This window comes from Artibeus jamaicensis, unplaced genomic scaffold (assembly GCF_021234435.1).
Source record: "Artibeus jamaicensis isolate MK-2021 breed Jamaican fruit bat unplaced genomic scaffold, CSHL_Jam_final contig_685, whole genome shotgun sequence".
Taxonomy (NCBI): domain Eukaryota; kingdom Metazoa; phylum Chordata; class Mammalia; order Chiroptera; family Phyllostomidae; genus Artibeus; species Artibeus jamaicensis.
Genome location: NW_026521924.1, coordinates 10,775,717 through 10,803,304, shown reverse-complemented (window position 1 = coordinate 10,803,304; position 27,588 = coordinate 10,775,717). Strand labels below are relative to the sequence as shown.

General features: G+C 42.2%; 1 protein-coding gene across 1 annotated transcript in view; it reads left to right on the top strand.

The window, feature by feature from the left end:
- The window catches only part of LOC119051178 (immunoglobulin-binding protein 1-like), a 120,515-nt gene that overhangs the window by 35,036 nt on the left and 57,891 nt on the right, over positions 1-27,588 (top strand). The window contains 2 exon segments of the mRNA XM_053671060.1: positions 7,142-7,227; positions 11,269-11,916. The gene's annotated coding sequence lies outside the window, so the exon portion shown is untranslated.

Sequence of the window (27,588 nt, the reverse complement as noted above, 5' to 3'; positions counted from 1 at the left end):
TAACAGAACAGGAAACTCTAAATGTAAACAGGACTTTCTAATTTTAAATTTAATCTTTATCGTTTTTTTTCCATTACCATTTAGTCCCCTTACACCCTCTCCCCCCAGCAATCACCACACTGTTGCCCACGTCCATGAGTCCTTTTTTCTTTTTGAAGAATCCCTCTACCCTCTAACCTACTCCCCCACTAGCTGTCATCTGCTCTCCATCTATGAGTCTGCCTCTGTTTTGCATGTTAGTTCAGTTTGTTCATTAGATTCCACATATGAGTGAAATTATATGGTGTTTTTCTTTCTCTCAGTGGCTTATTTCACATAGCATAATGCTCTCCAGGTCCACCTATACTGTTGCAAAAGGTAAAACTTTCTTCTCTTTTGTGGCTGAATAGCATTCCATTGTGTAAAATGTCCCATAGTTGTTTTATCCACTCATCTATTGATGGACTTGGCCTGCTTCCCATGTGGGGATTGTAAATAATGCTGCAATGAGCACAGAGGTGCTTATGTTCTTTCAAATTAGTGTTTTGGGTTCCTTCGAATATAGTCCCAAAGGTGGGGTCTCTGGGTCAAAAGGCAGATCTGTTTTTAATTTATTAAGGTATCTCCATCCTGCTTTCCACAGTGGCTGCACCAATCTGCGTCCCCACCAACAGTGCAAAAGTGTTCCCCTTTCTCCACATCTTCACCAGTACTTGTTGTCTTTTGATTTATTGATGATAGGTATTCTAACGGGTGTGAGGTAGTATCTCACTGTGGTTTTAATTTGCATTTCTCTGATGATTGGGGATGTTGAGCATCTTTTCATATGTCTGTTGTCCATCTGTATGTCCTTTTTGGAGAAGTGTCTATTCAGGTCCTTTGCTCATGTTTTAATTGGGTTGTTTTTTTAGTACTGGGATTTATAAGTGCTTTATAAATTTTGCATATTAATTCCTCATCAGTTGTACTGGTGAATACGGTCTCCCATTCTATTTTTATTCTGTTGCTGTGCAAGTAAACAGGACTTTCTTTGTCAAGGAACAGGAATTAGTTACCAGCCAGTGCTTTCCAGTTCAGACCAGGAGTTTGGGAAAAAGTAGGAAGTTACAGAATGTAATAGAGAAAATCAGGAAATTGAAATCTCAAGCCTCAGCATGAAGTTTATTTAGATAATTGGACTTTTTTCTCAAACTGTGAGGAAACAAAGGGCTGAAGCAGGACAAATCGACTTAGAGAAATTGATCTGTGATCATAGGAAGACCTGGAGTGTGGACCAGCAATGAGGCAGAAGTGAGGTCTGGTTGTGTATTTAATAAAGCAGAAAACATTTTGCAAAGGTAACATACATTCAGATAGATTGGGACCAGGTAGAAGCACCATAAGAAGATGACCCCAGGAAGTAAATAAGAATAATAAGGAAAACGTTAAATCTGTGATGGTAACAGCCCTATGATAAAGACTTGGGTTCAAGGACTTTCTTTGGGAGGTGAATAAAGAAGCCAAACTGAGAAGATAGGGACGGTGAGACAGGAGAGAGAGCAAAGCTTTCAACCTGGCTTCCTGCTCTAGGCATCTGAAGCTTGGCCCTGGTGACTGCAGCAGAAGAAATTCCAAGCTGAGCCCAGTCCCAGTTGTGGGATCCTGAGGACACAAAACTGTTGTTGGTTTAAGCCATCGAATTTTGGAGTGATTTCTTTACGAAGAAACAGGTGACTGATACAGTGGGGAGGGCTGATGGGGTAAGCAAAATGGCCCTCAAAGATGTTTACTTTCTAATCCCTTTAACCTGTAAGTACACTATATTACAAGGTAAGAAATACTTTGCCAGTGGAATTAAGGTTAAGAATCTTTAAACAGGGAGATTATCCTGGATTATCTGGGTCTAACCTAATGACATAAACCTTTAAGCAACTTTCTCCCGCCGCAGGACCTGCTTTTGCTAGTGGGGCCACATGCAAAGCACGAGAAGTAATGCAGGAAGCAAAGACTGGCACTTGGCAGACAACCAGAAAATAAACTGGGACCTCAGTCCTACAGCCACAAGAAACTGAATTCAGCCAAAAACCTAGATGGGCTTGGAAACCGATCCATTCTCAGACCCTCCAGAAAGGAAAAAAAGCCTTGCCATCCATCTGCTTGATTTAGCTTCATGAGACTTTAAGCAGAGGACTTAGCTCAGCCATGCTGTGCCTGGACTTCTGACCTACAGAACTTGAGATAATAATAAATGGGTGTTGTTTTAGATACTATGTGATAATCCGTTACAGCAGCAATGCAAAACCTACACCCAGTTTGTAAACTGACCACTGCAAGGCATTGTGAATGATGTGATCTTTCAGGAGTGTGAGCCCGAGCAATGGGCAGAGGAGGAAACAGCCAACTGCTGATGAAGGGGGAAAAGACTTCTCAGTAAAGGAGGAGTTTGAGCTAGGTTTTGAAGGAGCAGTGTCTTAGGTCAGATTCCCCCAGAAGCCAACTCCAAGAAAAAAAATTTGAGGGCAAGTAGCTGTTTTAGGGAATAATCCCAGGAAAAAACAAGTAGAGGAGTGAGAAAGTGAAAAGGGGAAAGGAAAGAAGTCAATAAAATTGAATTATCAAGCAAGCTAGCAAGTGCAGGAACTTAACAAGTACAGGATCAAATGGAACTTAATCCTCCTGAGGATGCTGGAAAATAGTGTAGACCATTTCTCAGAACTACCATATTCAAAGGACAAAAGCACAAAGGAATGACCAACACCCATCATCCCTGGCTGAGAGCTTCTCCCAGGGCATCAATTTTCTGGTAGTTCTGGCCTGTAATGTATGCATGCAGAGCAGGCACCTGCACTTCAGAAAGCTCTCAGGCAGAAAGCTGCAGGTGCTGGCCGTTGGAAGTCTGGCTGGCATGGGCTGAACTGGTGGGGGCAACAGGATATGGGTGGAACACCTATAGCACCTGCTACAAGTGGTGAGGGTTTACCAGGCAGTAGAAAACAACTGTGCACACAGAGGCCCCTAAAACATGCAAAGGAGGGTTGCGAAGGAGTTCGTGGGGTCGGGTCTGCAGTCAGACACACAGGGGCTTGAATCTTGATTCCACCTCCTTGCTACTTGTGTCTCCTTGGGCAAGTAACCTTGCTGCTCATTGTGTTATCTGTACAATGGGAATTGTATGTACCTAGCCCAGTGGGTTGTCGCAAAAATTCAATTAGATGTTTTAAAAGGGGATGGTGAACTCTTATTTAACATCATATACAAAAATTAACTCAAAATGGATCAAATCTAAGCATTAAAGCTGAAACAACAAAACTCTTCAAAGAAAACATAGGGCAAAATCTTCATGATATTGGATTTGAGAATGATTTCTTAGAACACCAAAGGCTCAGAAAGCAAAAGCAAAAATAGACAAATTTAACTCTGTAAAATATTAAAAACCTTTGTGCATCAAGAACAGTGTCAATAGAGTAAAAAGGCAAATTATGGAATTGGAGAAAACATTCACAAATCATATATCCGATCAGGGATTGATATCCAGAATATACAAAGAGCTCTTAAACTTCAATAAGAACAACAAAACCTTATTAAAAAATGAGCAAAGAGGACTTCTGGCCAAGATGGAGGCATAGGTAGACACACTGTGCCTCCTCGCACAACCAGAATAAGGACAACAACAATTTTAAAACAAAATAACAACCAGAACTGACAGAAAATTGAACTGTATGAAAGTCCTATGACCAAGAAGTTAAAATAGACACATTTATCCAGACCTGTAGGAGGGGCAGAGTATAGTGCCTGGGTGGAGAGGGGTTGTGGCAAAAGAAAAGGCAGTGGCGCCAGGTGTGCAAGGCAGCAGTGAGTGGACCCTGGGCACACAGGTGGGAGCTGGTAGACCCCAGGCACATGGTAGCAATGGGCAGACCCAGCAAGGTGGCTGGCTGACCAGGTGGTCCCACATTCTCGCACAGATAAACCAGGTGAAATTGGGGAGCAAGACAGACTGTGCAACCCAGGGTCCCAGCATGGGGAAATAAAGCCAATTGAAAACACCTGTGGGGGTTGAGGTGCCGGGAGAGACTCCCAGCCTCACAGGAGAGTTGGTTGGACAAACCCACAGGGCCCTAGAATGTACACAAGCCCACTCACATGGGAATCAGCACCAGAAGGGCCCGGTTTGCTTGGGGGAAGCAGTGGAAGGGACTGAAATTCTGTAGCAGAAAGCAGAGCAAGCGCCATTGTTTCTTCTCAAACCCTGCCCCCACATACAGTGTCACAACTCAGCCACTGGGTTGCCCCGCCCTGGTGAACACCTAAGGCTCCACCCCTCACTAAGTAACAGGTGCAACGAGACAAAGAAAAAAAAAATGACCCAAATGGAAGAACAGATCAAAGCTTTAGAGCAAATACAATTAAGCAAGGAAGAGATAGCCAACCTATCAGATGCACACTTCAAAGCACTGGTGATCAGGATGCTCACAAAATTGGTTGAATTTGGTCGCAAATTAGATGAAAAAATGAAGGCTACACTAAGTGAAATGAAGGAAAATGCACAGGGAACCAATAGTGATGGGAAGAAAACTGGGACTCAAATCAATGGAGTGGACCAGAAGAAAGAAACAACTGAACAGAAAAGAAGGAAGAAACAAGAATTCAGAAAAAATGAGGAGAGGCTTAGGAACCTCCAGGACATCTTTAAATGTTTCAACATCTGAATTATAAGGGTACTAGAAGGGGAAGAGGAAGAGCAACAAGTAGAAAAGTTATTTGAAAGAAACTTCCCCAATCTAGAAAAGGAAATAGACTTCCAGGAAGTCCAGGAAGTTCAGAGAGTCCCAAAGAAGTTGGACCCAAAGAGGAATATACCAAGGCACATCATAATTACATTAACCAAGATTAAAATGAAGGAGAAAATCCTAGAAGCAGCAAGAGATAAGGGGACAGTCACCTACAAAGGAGTTCCCATCAGACTGTCAGCTGATTTCTCAAAAGAGACCTTGCAGGCAAGAAGGGGCTGGAAAGAAGTATTCCAAGTCATGAAAGGCAAGAACCTACATCCAAGATGGCTCTATGCAGCAAAGGTTTCATTTAAAATGGAAGGGCAGATAAAGTGCTTCTCAGATAAGGTCAAGTTCAAGGAGTTCATCATCATCAAGCCCTCATTATATGAAATGTTAAAGCGACTTATCTAAGAAAAAGAAGATAAAAAACACGTATAGTAAAATGACAGCAAACTCACAATTATTAACAGTCGCACCTAAAACAAAAATAAAAACAAAATAAGCAAACAGCTAGAACAGGGACAGAAGCACAGAAATGGAGATCACATGGAGGGTTAGCAACAGGGGAGTGGGAGGAGGAGAGAGGGAAAAGGTACAGAGAATAAGTAACATAGATGGTGGGGAGAAAATAGACAAGGGGAAGGCAAGAATAGTATGGGAAATGTAGAAGCTAAAGAACTTATGACACATGGACATGAACTAAAGGGGGGAATGGTGGGGGAGGGGGTGTGCAGGGTGGAGGGCAATGAAGGGGGGAAATAGGACAACTGTAATAGCATAATCAAGAAAATTTATTTAAAAAAATTTTTTAAATGAAAAAAATGAGCAAAGGATCTGAATAGACATTTCTCAATAAAGAAATACAAATGGCCAATAAACACATTAAGAGGTGCTCGACATCACTAATTGTTAGAGAAGTGCACATCAAAACCACAGTGAGATGCCACTTTATGCCCATTTAGTATAGCTACTATATTTTTTTAAAAAAAGGAAATTATAAGGGTTGGTGAAGATGTGGAGAAACTGGAATCCCACTGTTGTGGGGATGTAAAATGGCATAGTTGCTGTGAAAATAGTATGGTGTTTCTTTCAAAAAATTAAATGTGGAATTACCATATGACCCAGCAATTCCATTTCTGGGTATATATACAAAAGAATAGAAAGCAAGTTCTCAAAAAGATATTTGTATACTTATGTTCACAGCATTATTATTCACAATCGCCGAAAGGTGAAAGCAACCCCAAAGTCCATTGACAAATAGATGGATAAGCAAATTATGATATATATAAATATATCATAATATATATACATATAACACACATATATATACACACACACGCACACAATAGAGTATTATTCAGCTTTAAAAAGGCAGGAAATTCTGACAGGCTACAACATAAACCTTGAGGACTTTATGCCAAGTGAAAAAAGCCAGTTACAAAAAGACAAACATTGTTTGAGTTCACGTATATGAGGCACCTGGAGTGGTCAGAATCATAGTAACAGAAAGTGGGGTGGTGGTTGCCACAGGCTGGGACAGTATGATTGGTGGGGAAGGAAGAATTATTGTTCAATTGGTACAGAGTTCCAGTTTTACAAGATGGAAAGAGTTACAAGATGGATAGTGGTGTTGGTTACAGAATAATGTGAATGTGCTTAATATCACTTAATGAGCTTTTGTGAGTCAGAGCAGGCTTCCTTCCAACCTGATATGCCATTTGTGGGGGAGTGCTTGTGTAGGTGGAAAAAAATCCTTTAGGTTTTCTAATAGTACTCTCGCCACCCTCGGCAGCTGCTTCTGCTGCCACTTCTTCCCCTCCCCCCTCCCATTCTTCTCCTTCTCCTTCTCCTTCTCCTTCTCCTTCTTCTTCTTGTTCTTCTTCTCCCTCTTAAGTACTGTGAATCAAAAATATTGATGTGCAATACTCTAGGTCTAGGAACTCAAGAGAAGGTGGCCATCTTTTTTTTACCCAAGTTTGCATATACTTTTCTATAAGAGTATGACTTGTAATAAAGAGTTAACAAAGAAAAAAAAGAGAAGGTTGTCTTTATGGCTTTTTCTGTGAAGGCAGAATTTGAGCAAACTTATTCAGATAAATGACTATGTTCCTGGTGAATCTATTGGCGTAAATATAAATTCCAGTTAGATTAAAATGGGAAGAATTTCACAGCCAAGCTTATGAGGTTGAAATGCCCAGCTGCTCTTGAAATCCTTTTCCTCTTTCTCCTGGGACCCATAGATACACATTTCCCAGCCTTCTTGCAGTTGGGCAGAGCCAGGGGACTGTGTTCTGGTTAGTGAAAGGTTAGTGGATGCAAAGTGCATCACTTCCAGGCAAAGCAGTTGAAAACTCCCCACTTTCAAAGCCAGTAATATCCAGTTCACGCTGTCATCTTTCTGGTTCCAGTTCTGCTGCCTGCCTCTTACATTGATGAGGACGCTTGTGATTACATTGGGCCCAGCAGATAATCCAGGATAATCTCCCACGCCAAGGTCTGCTGACTGGTGATCTTAATTCCTTCTACAACCTTAAATCCCCTCTGCCACATAATTTAACATATTTACCGTTTCCAGGGATTGTGATATCTTTGATATTATTTTACATACCACATAGACCAAACACAATTATACAATCTTAGATTTTATTTATTTATTTTTAGAGAGAGTGGAAGGAAGGGAGAAAGAGAGGGAGAGAAACATAAATGTGTGAGAGATACATGATCGGTTGCCTCTCACACGCCCCCAACTGGGGACCTGGCCCACAACCCAGGCATGTGCCCTGACTGAGAATTGAACTGGTGACCTTTTAGTTTGCAGGCCAGCACTCAATCCACTGAGCCAGTGGATTCCTAAAAAAGATTTAAGGGGGTGTGCACACCCATCTAGATACCTTTCATTTATGTTTTCATTAAGCATTTGTAGCAGACATTTGTGATATGCTACGGCACACCCTTTCAATGCACCTGATTTCATGTGATTTTGGTACAGTTCATGCACTTTGCCAGCACTCTTCATAAAGCATACCTGGAAACAGCACTCTGCTTTCTCCAAGGTAGCAGAAGATACCCTAGTCAAATTCAGGTAACTTGAAAGTACAAGGGAGTTAACAGCCCCAGGAAGCAATGTTCCTCTAATGGGGGGTGAATCACTGGTAAAGTGCCACAACTACCACCCTCTGGTGGAAAGCACACTTCTGGTGTGCTTTCTCCCTAGTGCCAGCAGGACTGCACCTCAGTCGCCCACAGTGTTAACTAGCTCATTGGGGCACCTGCGCTGTCTTCTCTTCCTTCCTTGTCTCGTTCTTCCCAGGCCCTTCCTTCTGCTTCCTGGGATCACCTGCCAAATGTCCTCTTCTCTGATTTGGCTTTTGAAGGGAATCCAACTAAGACAGCACTTATTACTGATAATTTATGGATAGTTAATGAGTCAGATCTCTGCAGTATAGACCTGTGCCAGTACAAACCAGTACAGCTTGTTTACAGGCAATCTGTTCTGACTGGCTGGCATGAGTTTACTTGGTCAGTGCCCTTGTCACACAGGGCATCTGCCACTAATAAAGTCTGTCAACATCTAGCATAAATGACTATCCCTGACGTGTTCTTCTTGGTTAGCTATGGGGTTCTAGCTAGGGATATGTTGGAAGGGAATAGAACTGTCTTAAGATGCATTCTCGGTGGGCCATGTGCTAAAAAGGCCTGTGTGCCTAAAGTGAGAAGAAAGGGTTATTCGAGGTTGTCTTTTTTTCCCTTAGTTCAGGCTGAGGTCAGGGTTGTTTATTTGAATTCTGGCAATAACCCTGGGAATTCATTTAGGTGCCAAGAAAGACTGTGCTCCAAACCACACAAGGCATCAGACGTGAGCCCAAAGGAAGACACCAGGGCTTTGTCCCAGACACAGCAAGCACCTGACGACTTTTGAGGGGTGGGGGTGGGGGTCATGCATCATTTGTCAGCTAACGTGGACATTACTTAATCAATGTAGCACAGGGAGATCAGGTAGAAGGCAAAGATGCAGACTTCTAGCAGACTTTTATCATCTCTCTCTGGTATGTAGCCATTCTCTTATGAAACCTTACCTTCTCCCCCAGGTGTTGGCAGAAAGCTGAGAACGGGGCTCAGCACTCTGAACACCCCTGCCAGCACCTTCCCAATGTCAGCAAAGTTGGGCCGTGATGCTGTCACTACAGAGGCCGTAACTGATCCCGCCCGGAGCGCTGGCACTGGGTGGCCCTTCAGAGTTGTCTTGGATTGATGCAGCCAGTCTTTGGACACAGGCTACCCCCAGGAAGGGCACGGAGTCTTGGTCAAAACAGCCACCAGAGGCCAACCCTCCTGGTAGCTGAGGGGATGAGTGTCTTGGTCCTGAAGAGGGGGTCCTGGCAAGGCACCAGAGCATGCATTTCATGCTGCATTACTGCCCCCCCACTCCTGCTTTCCCCAAGGCACCACATCCCACCCTCATCATCCTCATCTTTGGTAACCTTCAGCCTTCCCTGGAAACAGGAAGTGTTGCTTTTGCATTATAGATACTGGACTTTCTTTCCTGGGCATTATGGGCTGAACCATTAAGGCAAAAACACTGACATAAAAACTCTTAATTAAGGCCCTGGCTGGTGTAGCTCAGTGGATTGAGTGTGGACTGTGAAAGTGTCGCAGGTTCCATTCCCAGTCAGGTTACATGCCTAGGTTGTGGGCCAGGTCCCCAGTGGGGGCCATGTGAGAGGCAACCACACATTGATATTTCTCCCTCCTTTCCCCTCTCTCTAAAAATAAATAAATAAAATCTTTAAAAAACCCTCTTAATTAAGAAGTTCATGTATGAATATTCTGAATGAGTCTGGTATGAGGTGATTATGGTGATTACATCCACCTGTGTGTCCCTAAGAAATAGTTGTGTTAGACCAGCTGTACTGAAAAGCCGTCTTTGTAATGTCTCTGGTCCCACTTCTGCAGCCACCAGAGACACCTGCAACTTTGTTGCTGGAGTCCCCAACCTCACGCATCTCTTTAGTCCACTGCTTCAGATCCTGGATGCAGGAGGAAGTTGCAGGGCAGGCAAAGAATGGGAGAGACCCCCACTGATAGGACGAATGAATGCTTACGAGGGAAACTGTGAGCAGGAGGCTGAAAAACAGGCAGAAGAAGGTGATGGTGAGGAAGAGGATGGAAATGAAGGTGGGGAGTTTGAGGCAGCTACGGGCAAAAAGGATGATGATGTTTTCATTGATGAGGATGTCCGAGCAGCAGAAAAGAAAAAGTTAAACATGAGAGAAAGAGAAAGGAAGAGAGAGAGGAGGAGGAGAGAAAGAGAGAGAGGGAGAGATAGAGAAAGGCCACTTTGACCTATTTACCTATTCACCTTCCGCTTGTCGCTCAGAATCCAAATGTAGTCACCTTGGACTAGATTCCCTCCTACCTGCCTACTGTGGGCAGGGCCACCCACAGGTGACACACACTCTCCACCACCCAGCCAAAACCACAAGGTCAATTTGCAACAGAGGAAGTAAAAAGAACCAAAAGTTTCAAGTCCCTGCTCTTTCTCCTTAAAAGTACTTCGAAAAATATCGGGGTTTGGGGGTATTTTTTTATACTTTATGCTTTTGTTAGTCTTGCTTAATGATCTCAGATGATCAAACATGACTTCAGAGCATTCTCTGTCCAACTTGACATGTAGTGTGATTTTTAAAAAGATTTTATTTATTTATTTTTAGAGAGAGGGGAAGGGAGGGAGAAAGGGAGAGAGAGAGAGAGGAACATCAATGTGTGGGAGAAACATCAGTGGGTTGTATCCTACAGCACACCCTCAACCAGAGACCCGGCCCACAACCCAGGTGTGCGCCCTGACTGGGAATCAAACCAGCAACCTTTCAGTTTGTAGGCCAGTGCTCAATCCACTGAGCCACACTAGCCAGAGCAACAACAACAAAAATCTTATTCTGAGCATTCATTAACTTCGTGTGTGTGTGTGTACATTGTGGGGACCCAGTTGGAACCCCAGAGTTAGCATAAAGATTATTTTAATCTTTATTATTTTATACAGAAAAAATAGCCGCCCCAGTCTTCCCTTATCTGACCAATAGCAGCAACTTCTGAGAAATGAAGCTGCCATAAATTCCTTAGGAGGGGTAATGTTGTGACCCTGAGGAAGAGAGAAAGGCCTATGTGGGCAAACTTTTGGCAACCTTGTCTCTCGAAAACCCACTGGTCTTTTTAAAAGAAACCTATTTGTTCTTCCCACAGAAGCTTTCTCCTCCTCCCCTTTCCCTTTTCAAGTTAGGTATATATGCCTTTAACTTTATTTGACAAGCCAGCTACTTCCTTTGTTGGCTCTTATATGTGTACAAGATAAAACCTTTTCTCTTATAATCTGCTTATTTATTTGTTTGGCCTGTTTGATGTGAAACCATGCCTTCCAACAATTAGCTGGAATTTTATTTTGCTGAAATGTTCTAACAGCAACAATAAAAGTTGGAATAATAAATAATAATTGTAGTATAATTACTGTGCACCAGGCATCATTCTGGGTCTTTTACAGATATTGATTCCAAAGAATGAGTGAGGAGAACAAGATGAAGCCAGTAGAGCTAATCTGCCAGTAGAGTCTGCACAGTCAAGCTGACAAAACTAGTTCAAAGCACACGGGCTGAAGCATAAGGAACAGATGTTAACTTTAACTAGCCCAACGACTTCAACTTTTGAACTTTGTAGCTATGCATCAATATTGGAAGATTATATATATACTAAGATAACCCTCTGAAGAACATAGGAAAGAATGTTCATGTATCCAGACCACCTGACATTCGTTATTCAGATTGCCCAGCATCTATTATACAGACCACTGGACATCTGGAAGATTACCATCCTGGACCAATCCAGAGGCTAAGACTGCAGGGCTGATGCATCTCAAGAATATATATTTTTTATTATAAGAACTGTCAACATTTCTCTTTTTGTTGAAACACTCCGGGTGTTGTCAGGTAGTGTTTCAGATTTGCAAATCCTAAGACCTTGAATAAAACTTTGCCACTTTAAATGTTAGTGAAGCTTCCTGATTCATTCATGCTCAGCGGACAATTCATTCATCCTCACAACTCCATGATGTATACAGATGCAAAAATGGAGTCATAGAGAGGTAAATCAACTCACCCAAGGTCACCCAACCAGGAGGCATCGGTATGGACAGGTGAGAAATCATGACCTTCTCTAGAAGTACCTCAGAAGTAGCCCCACTGATATCAGACAGTCCTGGATTCTGAAACTCAAGAAGCCTCTTCTCTGTTCATTGTGATCTTCCCAAATCACAGATGGACAGTACTTTCTGTAGTTCTGGTTTTTGAAAAACATTTTCTAGCTCTGGATTTCAGGAAAAAGGATGCATCCTCTTCCTCCTTTCAATTCTAGGTTAATCCCTTGTTCTGTAGGATTTTCTCACTTTCAGACGTCCTCATTCCATTGTTTTGTTCTCCTGTCTTTGTTATGCCTGTATCTCTTGTTCTAAGACAGTTTTAAATAGTGTTTTTATCTGTTTCTAAGTGGTTTGCTGGTGAAGGCAGGCTGCCTAGACTGGGCCAGGACACAATTGTAATGCCATGTGGTTGCTGGAGTTGCACTATTTTTCACAGGTTGTGAACTGAAGTGCATAAAGGTGTGGGTATTGCTACAGTTTTCTTTAGCATTTTCATGGAAGCATAAGAAATAAATCTTGTTGCGTTGCACTGCAATGACTAAGCGTGTGGGGAGTGAAGTTACCAGAATGGGCTGGCTATGGAGAGTTCCGGAAAAGCAGAGTAGCAGGTGTCAAGGCTCAGGTAGGGTAATACTCAGGTTTCACAGCTTTACCCACATTGACATTTGATAAGCGATCGCTGAGCTCATGCAGCCTCTGTCCTGGGCATTCAACTACAACCTGGAATGATTCAACAACGATAAAGTAGGAACTTCATTTACTCAGGTATGAATGTGCAGAGTCAGCCAACCTGTCATTCTGTTCAGTAAGCACTAAGTGTCTTCTTTGTATCTGGAAGCACCTGGGATTTGGAGAAATAAAAATTAATAAAGTGGGGACTTTACAGCCAAACAAAGAAGACAGCTAAAGGGACAGGTAGGAAGCTGATGCAATAATCCACATGAGAAATGGTAAGAGTCTGAATTTGTTACAAGACCTGAGAAGATGTGAAGTTAAATAGGCCTTTGTTCCTATTTTGAGTGTTGATCATCTGTATCTGAAGTCTTGGCTAAGTCACTGTGGGAAAGTGAATCACAAGACAGAATGGAAAGACGAAGGGAGGAAATATTGTCCCAACACTGTTGAGGAAGCTCTGAGGAAGTAGAAATATTTCTACCACCGTATGTGGCTGAGCTGCAAGAGTAACTCACTCGTTTCTTTATAGCAGTTACTTCCAGTCAGGTGATATTTTCCTGGAATCAGTAAATTGAAAGAGGAAATGTGCAGTTATTTTTAACTACAGCACATGTAAATTTGGGGGGCACAGGCATCTTTGGTGCACTGGTTGGGATGTAGATGCGTTTCCTGAAAACAGAGGAGTCTCTTCGGCTTTCCTCCCATATATTGTAGGTGTCCTTTTGACAGTCTGCCCCATTGATGGAGCAGATAAGTCAGCAGGCCTGCTGTGAGCAAACCGATTACTGTATTTGATTCTACATGCGCAAAAGAACTCAAGTCATTCAAGGTTAGTTTAAAATAGAACACCCCAGTAATGTGATCAGTATGGAACAAAGACTCCGCAGCAGAGAAGCGGGGACAGAGAGAAAAAGATACCTCTGGCTGGCAATCCTGCAGAGACTTCCAGGAATAAGCAGGCAGCAGGCTCAGAATGCCACTGATATCTGGTGTCAGCTCTGCCCAACGGGCCAGCATGGCCTTGTGACTTCTCTCCAGCATTCCACACAGTCATCCCATTTGCAACTTGTCTATGGAATTAGCGGAGGTGACAACGAATAATGTTTTCAGCTGCTTGAATGTCACGGTCCTTCTCTCTTCTAGAGACATATGGATATAGTATCTTTTATGAAGCCTAGCAAATTAACTGTGGAGATAAAAATACAGCAACACTGTAGCAGAATGCATAGCTCTTGGCTGTCTCTAACTCCACCTTTTCTGAGAGTAGACAGGGATAACCTAGGTTAGCTCACAGAGATACTGTGTTGTAGTATGTACTGCTCCCTGCTAGCTCCACCCTCATCATGGTTTCCTGGACTTTAATCTTCTGGCCTTTGATGCTTTGAAACTACTGCTGCTTCTACTGCTACTGCTATTGTTATAATGGCTAACACTAAGATCAAGTGATACCTGGAGTACATTATGCTCAAGGGAATTTCTTTCCTGTCCCAGGTAGGCCAAAGACACTACAACCTTTGAGGTTGCCGGTGTATCCATGCCCCTGGTGAAGAATTGATGTATGAGCCAAGATTGCCAGCGAAGCAGGAGAACTCCTCCCACCCCTACCTTTGTCTCACACTCTACTGTACTTACTAAAATTTACAAATGAAATAGAACAGGAGACCCTCTGTTCTACCTATTAGGCTGCCAAAATCAAAATGTCAAATACACTGTGTCAGGAAGGTCACAGAGAAACAGATATGACGGGTGGAATGTAAACTGATATAATGCTTTGGGAGAATAATTTAATCATATCTATCACAATTTACAATGCCAACACCATCTGACGCAGTAAATTTATCCCCAGTTGATTCTTCAACATGAGCAAAACTGCATGTGTAGGAGGACAATCCACGCAGGTGTGTTGTTTGTAAGATGGGAAACACGGAATAGCAGACACTGCGGGAACTCGCCAGATTCCCTTTGCTCCCCTCTGAGTTCACCTGTAGGCATGATGGAAAGTTCTGTCTGCGCCGACACGACTTCTCACCTCCAGCCACCGGCAGATCCCTCAAAGGCGAAACACTCAACCATTGAGAAGGAAAGATGGTGTGTAACTTAGTCTTCTTGGGCCGTCATAACAAAACACCACCGACTGTGTAGCTTAAAAAAACAAACAAGCAGAAATAAGGCCTCTCACAGTTCTGGATGCCGAAGTCCAAGATCAAAGTTCTGGCCAACTCAGTTCTGATTAGGACTCTCTTTCTGACTTGCAGAGAGCTGCCTTTTTGATATGTCCTCATGTGGGCTTTTCTCAGCATGTGCACGGAGAAGGAAGACGAGAGTGGGTGGGCAAGCTCTGATATCTTTGCTTATAATGACACTAATAAAATCAGGGCCCTGCCTTATGACCTCACTGAACTTTAATTACTGCCTTAAAAGTCCCATCTTCAAATACAGCCACACTCAGGGTTAGGGCTTCCACATATGAATTGGGAGGTGGGGTGGGGGAGGGGACACAGACATTCAGTCCATAACAGTGAATAAGCCCCCAGCTTCCCCATCCCTCAGAGCGATGTTTCTGAAGCATGTTCCACGCAGTTTCTCAGAGGATACCCAGTGGGATTGAGCCCAAGTTGCCCTAAATTGTAACTTGCTCGTTTATCTGTTTTATCATGGCTTTTCTCCCTCTTTTCTCACTGAGCTTCCTGGAGCCACCTCCTAAATGAATAACCTGCACCCAAGATGTTGTTTCAGGGTCTGCGGATGAAACAATATTTTGAGTAATCAGTGCTTGGAATCTACACAGGCAGCTGTAATATTCTGGTTCCTCGTTGGTGCCAGTTCACACTGCAGCACGGGGTAGGCTGGAGCTGGAGAGACCCTGGCAATGGGTCTGCCCAGAGAAAAGGCGAAGCAGGGAACAGAGGACAGACCTGCATCCGCAATACCAGGAGTCCCAGAGGGGACGCCACCATCACTAAGCACATCATAGACAAACAGGCAGGACTCCAGGTCCCATGGAACCCAGCGTATACCCACAGAGAGACTGATTACAGTTACTAAACAGCCTCTGAAACAAGGCAGAGTTTGAAACGTCAAAGTATGTTCTCCCTGGCAAATTGTTGGAAAGTTAGTTTTGGAGAGTTGGAATTGAGGCTATTTTAATTTTTATCACCATTGATTACTTGTCCTGTTCTTAAATTTAAAAAAAATGTTTCATTTATTTATTTTCAGAGAGAGGGCAAAGACGAGAGAAAGGGAGAGAAACACCAATGTGAGAATCATCAGGTGGCTGCCTCTTGCACGCTCCCAACCAGGGACCTGGCCTGCAACCCAGGCATGTGCCCAGACTGGAAATCGAACCAGTGGCCTTCTGGTTCAGAAGTCCATGCTCAATCCACTGAGCCACACCAGCCAGGGCTTACATTTTATATACATGAAATAGTTCTGTATGTCATCATTTCACGACTGACTTATTTTGCTAATATGATGCTTGTAAGATTTATCCATGTCACTGCAAATGCACTGACCATATATTAAGTAACCTACTAAAAACAATACAAAATTGATTCCAAAGGCAAAGCATAGGTGATTTTTTCCTTTCAGCTCTTACATCAAAAAAAAGTATAAGTAATTCAAATAGGGTATACCATGTAAGAAAATGCAATTTTCCACATGTTTAACATTATCAGAAACTCACATTTTTATGGGAAATGAATGCAGGCACAGCTCCTCAAGTTCCCTCCCCATGTGGTCTGGCCCCTCTCTCAGGGAGAGAAAGAATTTCTGTGTGGATGACTCCACAAAGGCTGTAAAACTTGTTTCTATGTTACCTTTGTGTTTCAATTTCTCAGTTCTTCTGACCTCTTGTACTCATGGGTAACTGTCTGTATTAATACTATCACCTTTGGAAAGTTCTCACGGCGTGTATGTGTCTGGTCCTCTGGGGCGAGAAGCTGTTCAGCATTACCTGTTGGTTAAATCTGCTATAGGCTTCTATCCTGGCAACCAACCTTGCCATTCAGATATTTCTATCCTTCAGTCATAAAGAAGCTTCTGGAAAACTAAATAAAGCTCCTGCACAGCAAGGAAATCATGAGTAAAATTAAAAGGCAACCTACCGAATAGGAGAAAATATTTGCAAATCATATACCTGATAAGGGGTTAATACCCAAAAAGTGTAAAAAACTAATACAACTGAATAACAACAGCAATAACAAAACCAAACAAACAATCTGATTAAAAAATGGGTAGAGGATCTGAATCACATTTTCCCAAAGAAGACATATGAATGGCCAACAGATACATAAAAAAGGTGCTCAACATCACTAATTATGAGGGAGATACAAATCAAAACCATGATGGGATGCCACCTCACACCTGGTGGAAAGTCTGTTACAAATGAGACAAGCAGTAGCAAATGTAAATGAGGATGTGGAGAAAGGGAACTCTCCCGTACTTGTCCTGGGACTGTGAATGGGTACAGCCACTATGAGCAACAGTATTGAGGTTCTTCAAAAGATTAAAATTAGACCTCGCATGATCCAGCAAATTCACATTGAGGTATTATCCAAAGGAAATGAAGACACTAACTCAAAAGTGTATGTGTACCCCCATGTTCATTGCAGCATCATTTACAATAGTCAAGATGTAGAAATGACCTAAGTGTCCATCAGTGGGAGAATGGATGTGGAAAAATGTGATAAACACACAGCCACACAGAGGAATATTATTTAGTCATAAAAAGCAGGAAATCCTGCCATTTGCAACAACATGAATGGAACCTGAGGGCATTAGGCTCAGTGAAATAAATCAGACAGAGAAAAAGAAACAACATATGATAACACTTATAGGTAGAATCTGCCCCCACCCTCCAAAAGAGCTCATAGATGCGGAGAGGCTGGTTCATAAAAGGACATGCAGTTTCTGCCTTGTTTGCTGAAACATTCACTCTTAGAGCCCTGGGCTACCATGTAAGAAGTCTGACAATTCCAGCCCCAGCTGTTAAGGCATCACCAGCCTTCAAGTCTTCCCAAGCAAGACTCCAGACATAGAACAGAAACAAATCACTTCTGCTTTACCTCAAATCCTGACCTATTTTCAAAACAGAATAAAATGTTTTTTTTAGACTGCTAAATTTTGAGATGATTTTCCTACAGTAATTGCTAAAGCAAGATATGACACATGGAGAAATCCGTTATTTTTTCCCTTCCTTTCTTAGATTACTCTGAATAACTTATCAAGATGCCAGGGAAAGCATCTGGTAATGTTGGGGATCTACAAGGACAACACATTTGAAAGTAACTATAACAAACATGACATCATTTATATGCTGCAGACAGAGGCAGGGGGCAGGGGCCAGACAGACAGCCATCCCCGGCAAGGCTGCTGCAGATTTCATTCCAACAGTCAGGTGCCCTGTTCAGAACTAGGCAAAGGGTTAGGAAAGGATGGGTCATTCAGCGCCAACATGTCACAACTCAGCAGGGAACTGGTCCCTATTGTTTGCCAGCTTCAGTAGCATGATGCACTTGGGTAAGAAGAAGGACCAAGTGTTGCTTAATCCTGGGACATGGAGTGCTGAGATACAATAGTGGGTGGTTAAGGAAAGGAAGTGGGATTGACTGGAGAGTTCAATTCAAGATGGAGTAACACCAGAGACCTATTCATTATCCAAAGGATTGTGGTGCAGTCAGTTTACTTAGGGTTGCTCAAGATGTTTACTTTGGTATTCAAGATGATCAAAACCAATGGATGAGACAAGGCAACAGGTCTTCATAGATGACAAGTCCACCTTGAAGTAAAGCATAAGGCAGTCTTGTAATTTCCAGTGTGTTTCCCAGAAAGAAGCTGATGATCCTCGCTAATGGAGAAGTTCATAGCCTATTTACAAAGATGTAGGCAGGTTAAGGAAAAACAAAATGGATGGTACAGTGGAATGAAGCTAGCAAGAGTGGGAAGCCACCCACACCCCTAGGCCTGAAGGGTCAATAGGCAGTCAAGGTTACAGTTGAAGAGGGTGGCAGCCTCATGGCATGAGCTATGAGTTCCAGCAGAAGGATGCAGCACATCTCTGGCAACCAGCAGACAGGAATGCAGGGAAGTACATTCTTCAGCCTTAAGCTCCTTCTGCCATCGCCCTTCTTGGCTAAATCCAAAGGGAAGCCAGAGGGAAGGGCCCACTGAAGCAGTCCACAAAGGCCAGCCTTCTAGGGCACAGACCAGAATGAAGAAATGTCAAGACTGGACCTGGAGGGACAAATGATAGATACGCAGTTTACCATGTATCTGCACATCCAATTTAGAATAACACTCTGAGGCCAGAGCAGAAGGAGGGCTGGTAAGGAGTAAGCATGGGCTTCTAGTCCTGTCTTCTCCCCCATTGTGGAACAAATGTTATGGGCTACAAACCAGGAGTAATCAACTAGGATATTGCACACACAACTGGGAAATCTATGGCTTCTTAGACTCTCAATAGACTAGGCTATGGCAACATAATCAGTTTCACATTCTATTCATTCATTCATTCATTCATTCATTCATTCATTCATTCATTCAGGGTTTGTTAAACCTAGCACTATTGAAATTTTGGGCCAGACAATTCTTTGTTGTGAAGGGCAGTCCTATGCATTGTAGGATGTTTGCTAGCATTCTTGGCCTCTACCCTCAAGATACCAGTAACAACACCCTTGTGACAACCAAAAATATCTCCAGACTTCCAGACTTCCAGACTGGTCCAGCTGTCCCCTGGGGGCAAAATCTCCTCTGGTTAAGAAGTTACATTCATTTATTTAAGAAATATTTAAGGAGCATTCAACATATGCAGGTAACATACCTTGGGGCATATGAGACACTGTGTGCCAATGGGATATGGTGTTTACTTTGTCAAAGTTTCTAGTCCGGTGAGGGAAGCCAACATTAAACGTGTAATTATACAAGTAACTCACTATTTTGGGAAACTTATATTTAATAGAAGATCAAAATGACCTTTCCAAGTGACTTCCAGTACTAGAGTAAAACCCCTAGGCAAGGAAATGCCAGGCTATCAGGAGAATTGTTTTTACTGGCCTTTAACATTTTTTAAAGTTTAAATTTTCTTATTCTTTGAATCTCCAAATATAACACACCTAGAAACTGAAATTTAAATAACATCTGTTAAAATTAGAAAGTTATACTTGTAGGTTAAAATGACTGTATTTTCTTTGCCACTCTTATAATAAAGAAGTCTAGTCTCATTCCCTCTCCTAGAATCTGGAATGACCTAGTGTCTGGCTTGACCAATAGAATGCAGAGGAAGTAATACTGTGTGGCTTCCAAGCCTGGGTCGTAAGGACATTTAATCTCTGCGAACAAGTCAGGGGAGCCTGGAGCCACCGTATAAGCTATTCTACTAGAAAAAAAGAAACTGGACAGGCCCTGGTTGAGAAGCTGCCTTGTGGAGGTAAAGGCCATGTGGAGGGGTCCTGAGATGCCAGACATGTCACCAAAGAAGCCATTTTGGATGTTCCAGCTAATTGAGCCTTCAGATGACCACTCAGCCACCCTCTGACTATAGTAACATGAGAGTCCCCAAATGAAACCAGCGGAAGAACTACTCAGTGTATGCAAGTCAACCAACAGATCCGTGAGATGTAATAAAATGGTTGTTTTCAGCAGCTAATTTTGGGATGATTTGTTTTATAACAACAGATAACCAAAATAGATAATGTCCAACTGAGCATAAGGATGGAAATAATCATCGATCTGTTTATTGCATTAATAATAGTTACATATGCAAATAAATAGGATATATTAGTCAAGATTCTTTTGGGAGCTAGTGATAGAAACCTAACTCAAGCTGCTTAGAGAAAAGGTGAACATTTTTGGCTCACGAAATCCTAGGAAGAGTTAACTCATCCAACTGTGGGAGGAGCAGGGATGAGGTTTAAGTAATTAAATGCCACATAGGCATTTTCTTTCCATCTTTCATTTCTACTTTCTTCTCTGTGCTGACTTCATTCCTGTTAGGTACAGACTAGCTTGTCAACTTAGTAGGAAACATGCTTCTGAACAAATCCCCAATTTCACATCTTGCAAATTCTAGTATTGGAAGGACACTGTGGACTTCTTCTTCTAGGGTACAGTTTCGAAAATTCCAGGGATGGAATCTAATTGGCAAAGCTTGTGTCAATTACTATCCCTAAGCCAATCGACAGTAACTAAATGAGAAAAGGACTAGAAGGAGGAGAGGAGAATCATTTAAGAAAAATCAGATTCCCAAATAGCCATGTGCATACGTAAGAATGGGCATTGGTTAAATTTTACTATATTATAAAACATCCCAAACAGAAACCATTTCATTTGCTCATGATTCTGCTGGCAAAATGGGTATTGTGCTAAGTCAGGCTGGGTGATCAAGAACGGTCTCACTGAACTGCCTGTTGGCTGGTAGGCTTTTTAGTTTGGGGTCTGGGGTAAATAGGAGACAGTTCACTCACTACCATGTCAGGCACTTGGTTTAATATCAGCTGGGGTGACAGTATGATTTGGCCACATATCCTTCATCATCCAGCAGGCTAGCCTGGACTTCTTATCATCATGGCAGAAGAAATTCCATCACCAGAGGTAACCTCTAATGCAATGTATTTTTAAGCTGTTTACATCCCGTTTGTTAATGTCCCATTGTACAGAGCAAGTTACATAGCCCAGCTCAGATTCAAGTTACCCCCCAAATTAACTCCATCTCTTGATGAGAGAAGCTGCAATACATCAAAACCATGCTATCTCCCGACTTATCACAGCATGTATGTGTAGAATAAGGAAGATAGTGAAGTGATGGTGGAGATTTTCAAGAGAAATGCTACAGGTACGTCAACTAATGTCGACAATATTAAGTGAACTGAATTTCCTATAATTACCTTGAACCTTCCCCTTGGCCTTTGCAACCACAAAGATGATGATACGTAAAATTAGAGAGCTATGATGGAATGGTAGAATGTATGTTAGTAACTAGTTAAGTGCTTCCAGTGTGCCTCAGATGATTGTGAGAAATTAGCCATTTCCCACCCTCTGCATATTTCTGGTATAAACAGTAACCCAGTTTTTGATTAAGAAGCCTTGGCAGCTTCTGAAAACCAAATGCTTCACTGGAAAATGTTGTGGAAACCATATCCTGCTGTCTATTAGTCATAAACATATCTTTTCCAAGTATGGGTTCTCTAGAACAATATGTCCTAATGCTCGTTGGGTCAAAATTAACAGCAAAAGATTAGAATTATTGCTTCTAATGGCCAATTAATGTGTAGGTGAGTCTAGAATGTGCCAGTAATTTGCCCTCTTAGAATTTTTGTTCTGGGTAATTTTTTTTATTCAAAGAGGGATAGAAACAATGGCATCGTTGTATAATGGCTAAATGCATAGCTCTTAGAGACAGAGTTCAGGGTTCAAATTCCTACTTTCCCACTCACTGTGACCTTGAACAGGGTATTTAACCTGTCTGTTCCTCAGTTTATTTGTCTTTAAAAATGGGATGTAATAGCAGTATCTACCTTCAATAACACGTACAAGGACTAAGTGAGTTAATAATTCTGATGTTCTGACCCCTGCTTTGTATAGAACCAATGAGACACAATCTGAAGCATTCCTAGACATGTCGGTATGTTATGGGAGTTTATTTCTGTCCCTAGTCATCACCAAACAAGCCATCACCTTTTTCTTGCTGATTAACAGCAGCAGCAGTAGCAGCAGCAGCAGCAGCAGCAGCTGCAGCAGCTCAGCTCAGGTAGTGAAATAATACTCAGTTTATTTGTGAACTGCTGTCTGCCACATAAGGCTGTGGGAAGAGGTAAACAGTGTGAATATTGTGGTTTAGAGAAGGTCAGAGGATTTCAACTGTCTGTGCTTTCTCAGTTTCCTCTATCCATAAGCTGTGCTTTTAAGTAAAGTCAAGTATTGATAAAGTGTTATGAAAATCATGGCCTGTATCTATCAATCCCCCCATGTAAGCCAGCCTTGTTTTTCTTGAACTATCCAACAAAAACCAGTGACATTCGAAAGAGTAAGTAGCTGACATTTAAAAAAAACAAGTACCTGAAATAATTACTCAGAGTGTTATAAAATTAGCCAATCTTCTATTTCTTATTCTTTTATTTAAAAAATTGAATTTATTGGGGAGACCCTGGTTAACAAAACCATACGGGTTTTAAGTGTACAACTCAACAAAATATCATCTGAACACTGCATCGTGAGCTCATTGCCTAAAGTAAAGTCTCTTTCTGTCCTCCTACGTTTCTTTGTCCAATTCCACCTCCCCCCACCACCCTTTGCCTCTGGATATCATTATACTGCTTCTTTCTTTAATGAAAGAAACAGTATAATAATACATATAAATATATATATATTTATTTATTTGTTTAATCCCTTCAGCTTTTTTCACTAAGCCTCCCAACTACCTGCCTCTGACAGCTGTCAGTTTATTCTTCGTATCTAGGCTTTTGTTTCTTTTTGTTTGTTAAATCATTTTGTTTATTAGATTCCACCTACAAGTGAGATCGTATGGTATTTGCCTTTCTCTGACCGGCTTATTTCACTTCACACAATGTTCTCCATGTCCATCCATGCAGTCACAAAAGGTAAGATTTTCTTCTTCTTTTTTAGATTTTATTTATTTACTTTTAGAAAGAAAGGAAGGGAGGAAGAAAGAGAGGGAGAGAAATAGCAATGTGAGAGAGCTACATGGATTGGTTCCCTCTCTCACTCTTCCAACCAGGGACCAGGCATGTGCCCTGACTGGGAATCGAACCTGTTGGTTTACAGGCTGGCATTCAATCCACTGAGCCACACCTGCCAGGACAGATGTTTTCTTTTTTATGGTCATATATTATTCCATTGTGTAAAATGTACCATAGCTTTTTTCATTCACTAATCTACTGATGGGCACTTGGGCTATTTCCAGATCTTAGCTATTGTCCATAATGTTGCAAGGAACATAGGGGTGCGTATATTGTTTTAAGTTAGTGTTTCATACTTCCTGTTCTTTAAATGGCTATACAGGGAAATGAGCAAATTCCTTGGGGCCAGCACTGGATACTTAATTAAATCACACTGGCTTTATTTTTGTGTTATTAAATCATTTGTCTGCCCCCTCCCAGTGCCCATCTCAACCATCATCTCTACTCATTGTCCCTCACATGAATAGTTGAATGAGATAATGAACAGCATCCTTCATATCACTGACCTCACAAAACACTTTTTCAGGAAAAAAAATGATCCCCTGAACTCAGAGTCTACAGTCATTTATGAAGTGTGGGCAGAGTTGAAGGTGGATTTAACCTAGGAAAATAGATCAGAAAACAATCTTAGAAAAGGGTTCCATTTTAACTGATCTATCATCACTGATATTGTAAGGATGGCAAAAACTTAGAGAAGTACATTTTTCTTTTTCTATTGAATGAGTGTTATCATTTGCAACCTTCCTGTCAACCTTGGTCATCTGATCCTGCCCCTGTCCTCCCACCCCAACACCTCCTGGAAAGGGGTTTTCCTCTCGCTTTGTTTCTTCACTGACCACATTTAAAAATTTTTATTTATTTACCTTTAGAGGGAGAAGAAGGGAGGGAGAAAGAGGGAGAGAAACATCAACGTGTGAGAGATGCATTGATCAGCTGCTTCTTTCACGTCCCCAACCGGGGAAGCATCAGCAACCTAGGCACGTGCTCTGACTAGGAATTGAACAGGTGATCTTTTGGTTCACAGGCCAGCACTCAGTCCACTGAATCACACCAGCCAGGGCTTAATCACATTTTACAAAAACAAATTTTAAGAAAAAAAACTAAGTCTACCCTTTAAAAAAATTTCAAATAGTCTAAATAACAGTGAATATGTATTGGTGTTTAGAAGTATCTTTTTAAATGGCACTTGCTTCCAGATTCTATGAGATTTCATTAAATCTTTAGATCATTGAGCTCCAGCCACATGAATTGATTAGAAAAGACAAATTATATTGGAGGAGAAAGGAAAGACCAGCTCTGGATTAGATTTGTGGGGTTGAGACAGTCTTAAACAAGTTGGGGGAAAAAAATTAAGATTTGGTTATCTTGTGTTTACTGGCAAGAATGCTGTGTCCTTCCACATTTGTGTTGACCTGAGTACCCAGTTACTATTGCAGCAACACAAACTGTGCCAAGCTCAGTCACATGAAATAACAACCACTTTATTATGATACAGACCCTGTGGGTCAGGACTTTAGAAAGGACACTGTAAGGATATCTTGTTTCTGCTCCACAATGTCTAGGGCCTCAACTGGGAAGACTCAGATTGCAGGGAGTGACTTGACAACTTGGGGTTGACATGATCTGAAGTTGCTTACTCACAGGTCTGGCAGAGCTTGCTGGCTGTCGGCTGGAACACCAACACGAGGCCTCTTCACAGCTCTGCTTGGGCTTCTCGCAGCAAGGTGGCTGGGTTCAAAGAGTATCCCAAGAGAAACTGGAGAAAGGGGCCACGAGCCAAGAAATGCGAGTAGCTCTTTTAAGCTGAATAAGGCCAAGGAAACAGATTCTTCCCCAGAGCTTTCGAAAAGAATCCAGTCCTGACCCATTTTAGGTTGCTGACATCCAAAACTATAAAAAGTATAAATTTCTGTTGTTTCAAGCAACTGAGTTCATGGTAATTTGTTACAGCAGTAACAAGAAACTAATACAAACAAGTTGTTTTTGTTGTTGTTTCAGAAAATACATAAGACCTTCAGTGAAAGCTGGTTGGAGAAGGATTTACAAATATTTATGGATTCTAATTGGATCAATGTGACAGGAGTTTAAATAAAGCCTGGACAATGACTTCCAAAATAACACATAAAACTATGGAGAAGAGGCTACTGGTCAGGGTGGCGGCACAGGAAAACACAGTATTGTATCTTCCCACAACCACATCAAGATTACAGCTAAACTACAGAATAACCACTGTTCAGAAAGGCCTTAAATCCAGCTGAGTGGAAGTCCTACAACTAGGATTTAAAGAAGAAGCCACATGAGACTGGTAGGAGGGACAAAGTCACACAGAACAGGCTGGTCCCACACCCACCTGTGGCAAATAAAAATCTGGAGGGATATTTTGGCTGCAGAGGTTCCCCACTGAGGAGCAAGGGGTCCCAGCCCCAAACCAGGCCCCCTAGCCAAGCCCAGGATTTCAGTGCTTGGAACAGAAGTCCCCATAACTTCTAGATGTAAAAATCAGCAGGGATGGTGGCTGAGGGAGACAGAAAGCTTCTGGAGTCCCAGGCAGTTCCTCTGCATGGGCTCTCACACAATAACTCAGAGTTATTCCCTCTGAGCTCACATCTACTCTCTCTGAGGGGAAGCAGCTCAAAAAGCACCAGAGACATACAGGAAGGAGGTAAATGATCTGGCATTAGGGTGTGAGCTGGTGGGGTGGGGGTGGCAGGCTTTCTCCCAGACAGAAGTATTCATAGAGGACATTGTTCCTTTCCTGAGACCCTCCTTATCCCTTCCAACCCCATGCAAAGCCATGTGCAAAGCCAGCAGGCAGGTACTATATATGAGTTTCTGTCAACATGGCTGATATTGTTAACCCCACCTTGGTGATTCCCTGAGACCTTGCCCCACTCAATTTGCAGGCCCTCCCAAGCTGTTTCCAGTAGCTTTTCCATGCAAATGGCCTGTCTTGACTCATGCTTTAGCCTTTCCTAAAATCTCTCAAGCAAGTAGCATCTGGCCTCACTATGTCCTGTACTTCTGACTAAGTGGCCCTAGGCCCAGCACTGGTAGCAGTGAGCCTTGGTTCCCATATTGGCCTCATCTTGGAACCTTCTAAGCCCAGTGCAAGTAGCAGCCACTTGAAGATCACATTGTAACTCATCATGCGTGGTCTCCTGCAGGACGCTGGTGGTGGCTAATTTTGGCCTGTACCTCCCAGGAGGCCTCAGAGCCAGCGCACCCAGTCGGCAACTTCAGACCACATTGAAGCCCCACCAATCACTTCCACTAGCTACATACTCAAGGGATGGACTCAGCAGGCACCAGAGACCTGCTGAAGTAAGTACTGCTTTATGGGGTGAGTCCCTGCACAGCTGATCCTCCATGGTAGTTGGTGGTTGAAGCCAGTCCTTATAGCTGATTGGCCTGCAGTAAATCTCTCCTACTGATGTGTCAGCAGGAATCAAGGCTTAACAACAGAAGAGTGTACACAGCCCACACACGGGGCAGGGAGGCTGTGCCACTGAACCCTACAGAAAATCCACAACATAAGGCCACTCTACCAAGACCTGGAGATATAGCAACTCTACCTAGTACATAGAAACAAACATAGGCACACAGCCAAAATGAGGAAACAAAGAAACATGTCCCAAATGAAAGAACAAAATAAAACTCCAGAAAAACAACTAAACAAAATGTAGTCAAGCCATCTACCAGATGGAGAGATCAAAACACTGGTTATAAGAAAGCTCCATAAACTTAGAGGAAGAGTAGATGAACTTAGAATTTCAACAGCATAAAAAAGGACATGGAAACTATAAAAATGAACCAGTTAGAAGTGAAGAATACACTAACTAAAATGAAAAATAAATTACAGGGTATCAACAGTACAGTAGATGAAACCAAGAATCAAAATAGCAATTTGGAATATAAGGAACTACAACAAGAATTTAAAAAAATGAGGATAGTGTAAAGAGCCTTTGGGGATAACTTCAAGCAAATCAACATTCACATGATGAGGGTGCTGAGTGGGGAAGAGAGAGAGCTAGACATTGAAAGCATATTTGAAAAAATAATGACAGAAAACTTCCTTAACTTGGTGAAGGAAAATGACATACAAGTCCAATAAGCACAGAGAGTCCCGAGCAAGATGAACCCAAAGAGGCCCACATCAAGACACATCATAATTAAAATGTAGAAGGTTAAAGACAAAGAGGGAATTTTTAAAAGCAGCAAGAGAATAACAGTTAGTTAGTTACCTGCAAGGGAGTTCCCATAAGACTGTCAGCTGATTTCTCAAAAGAAACTTTGCAGGCCTGAA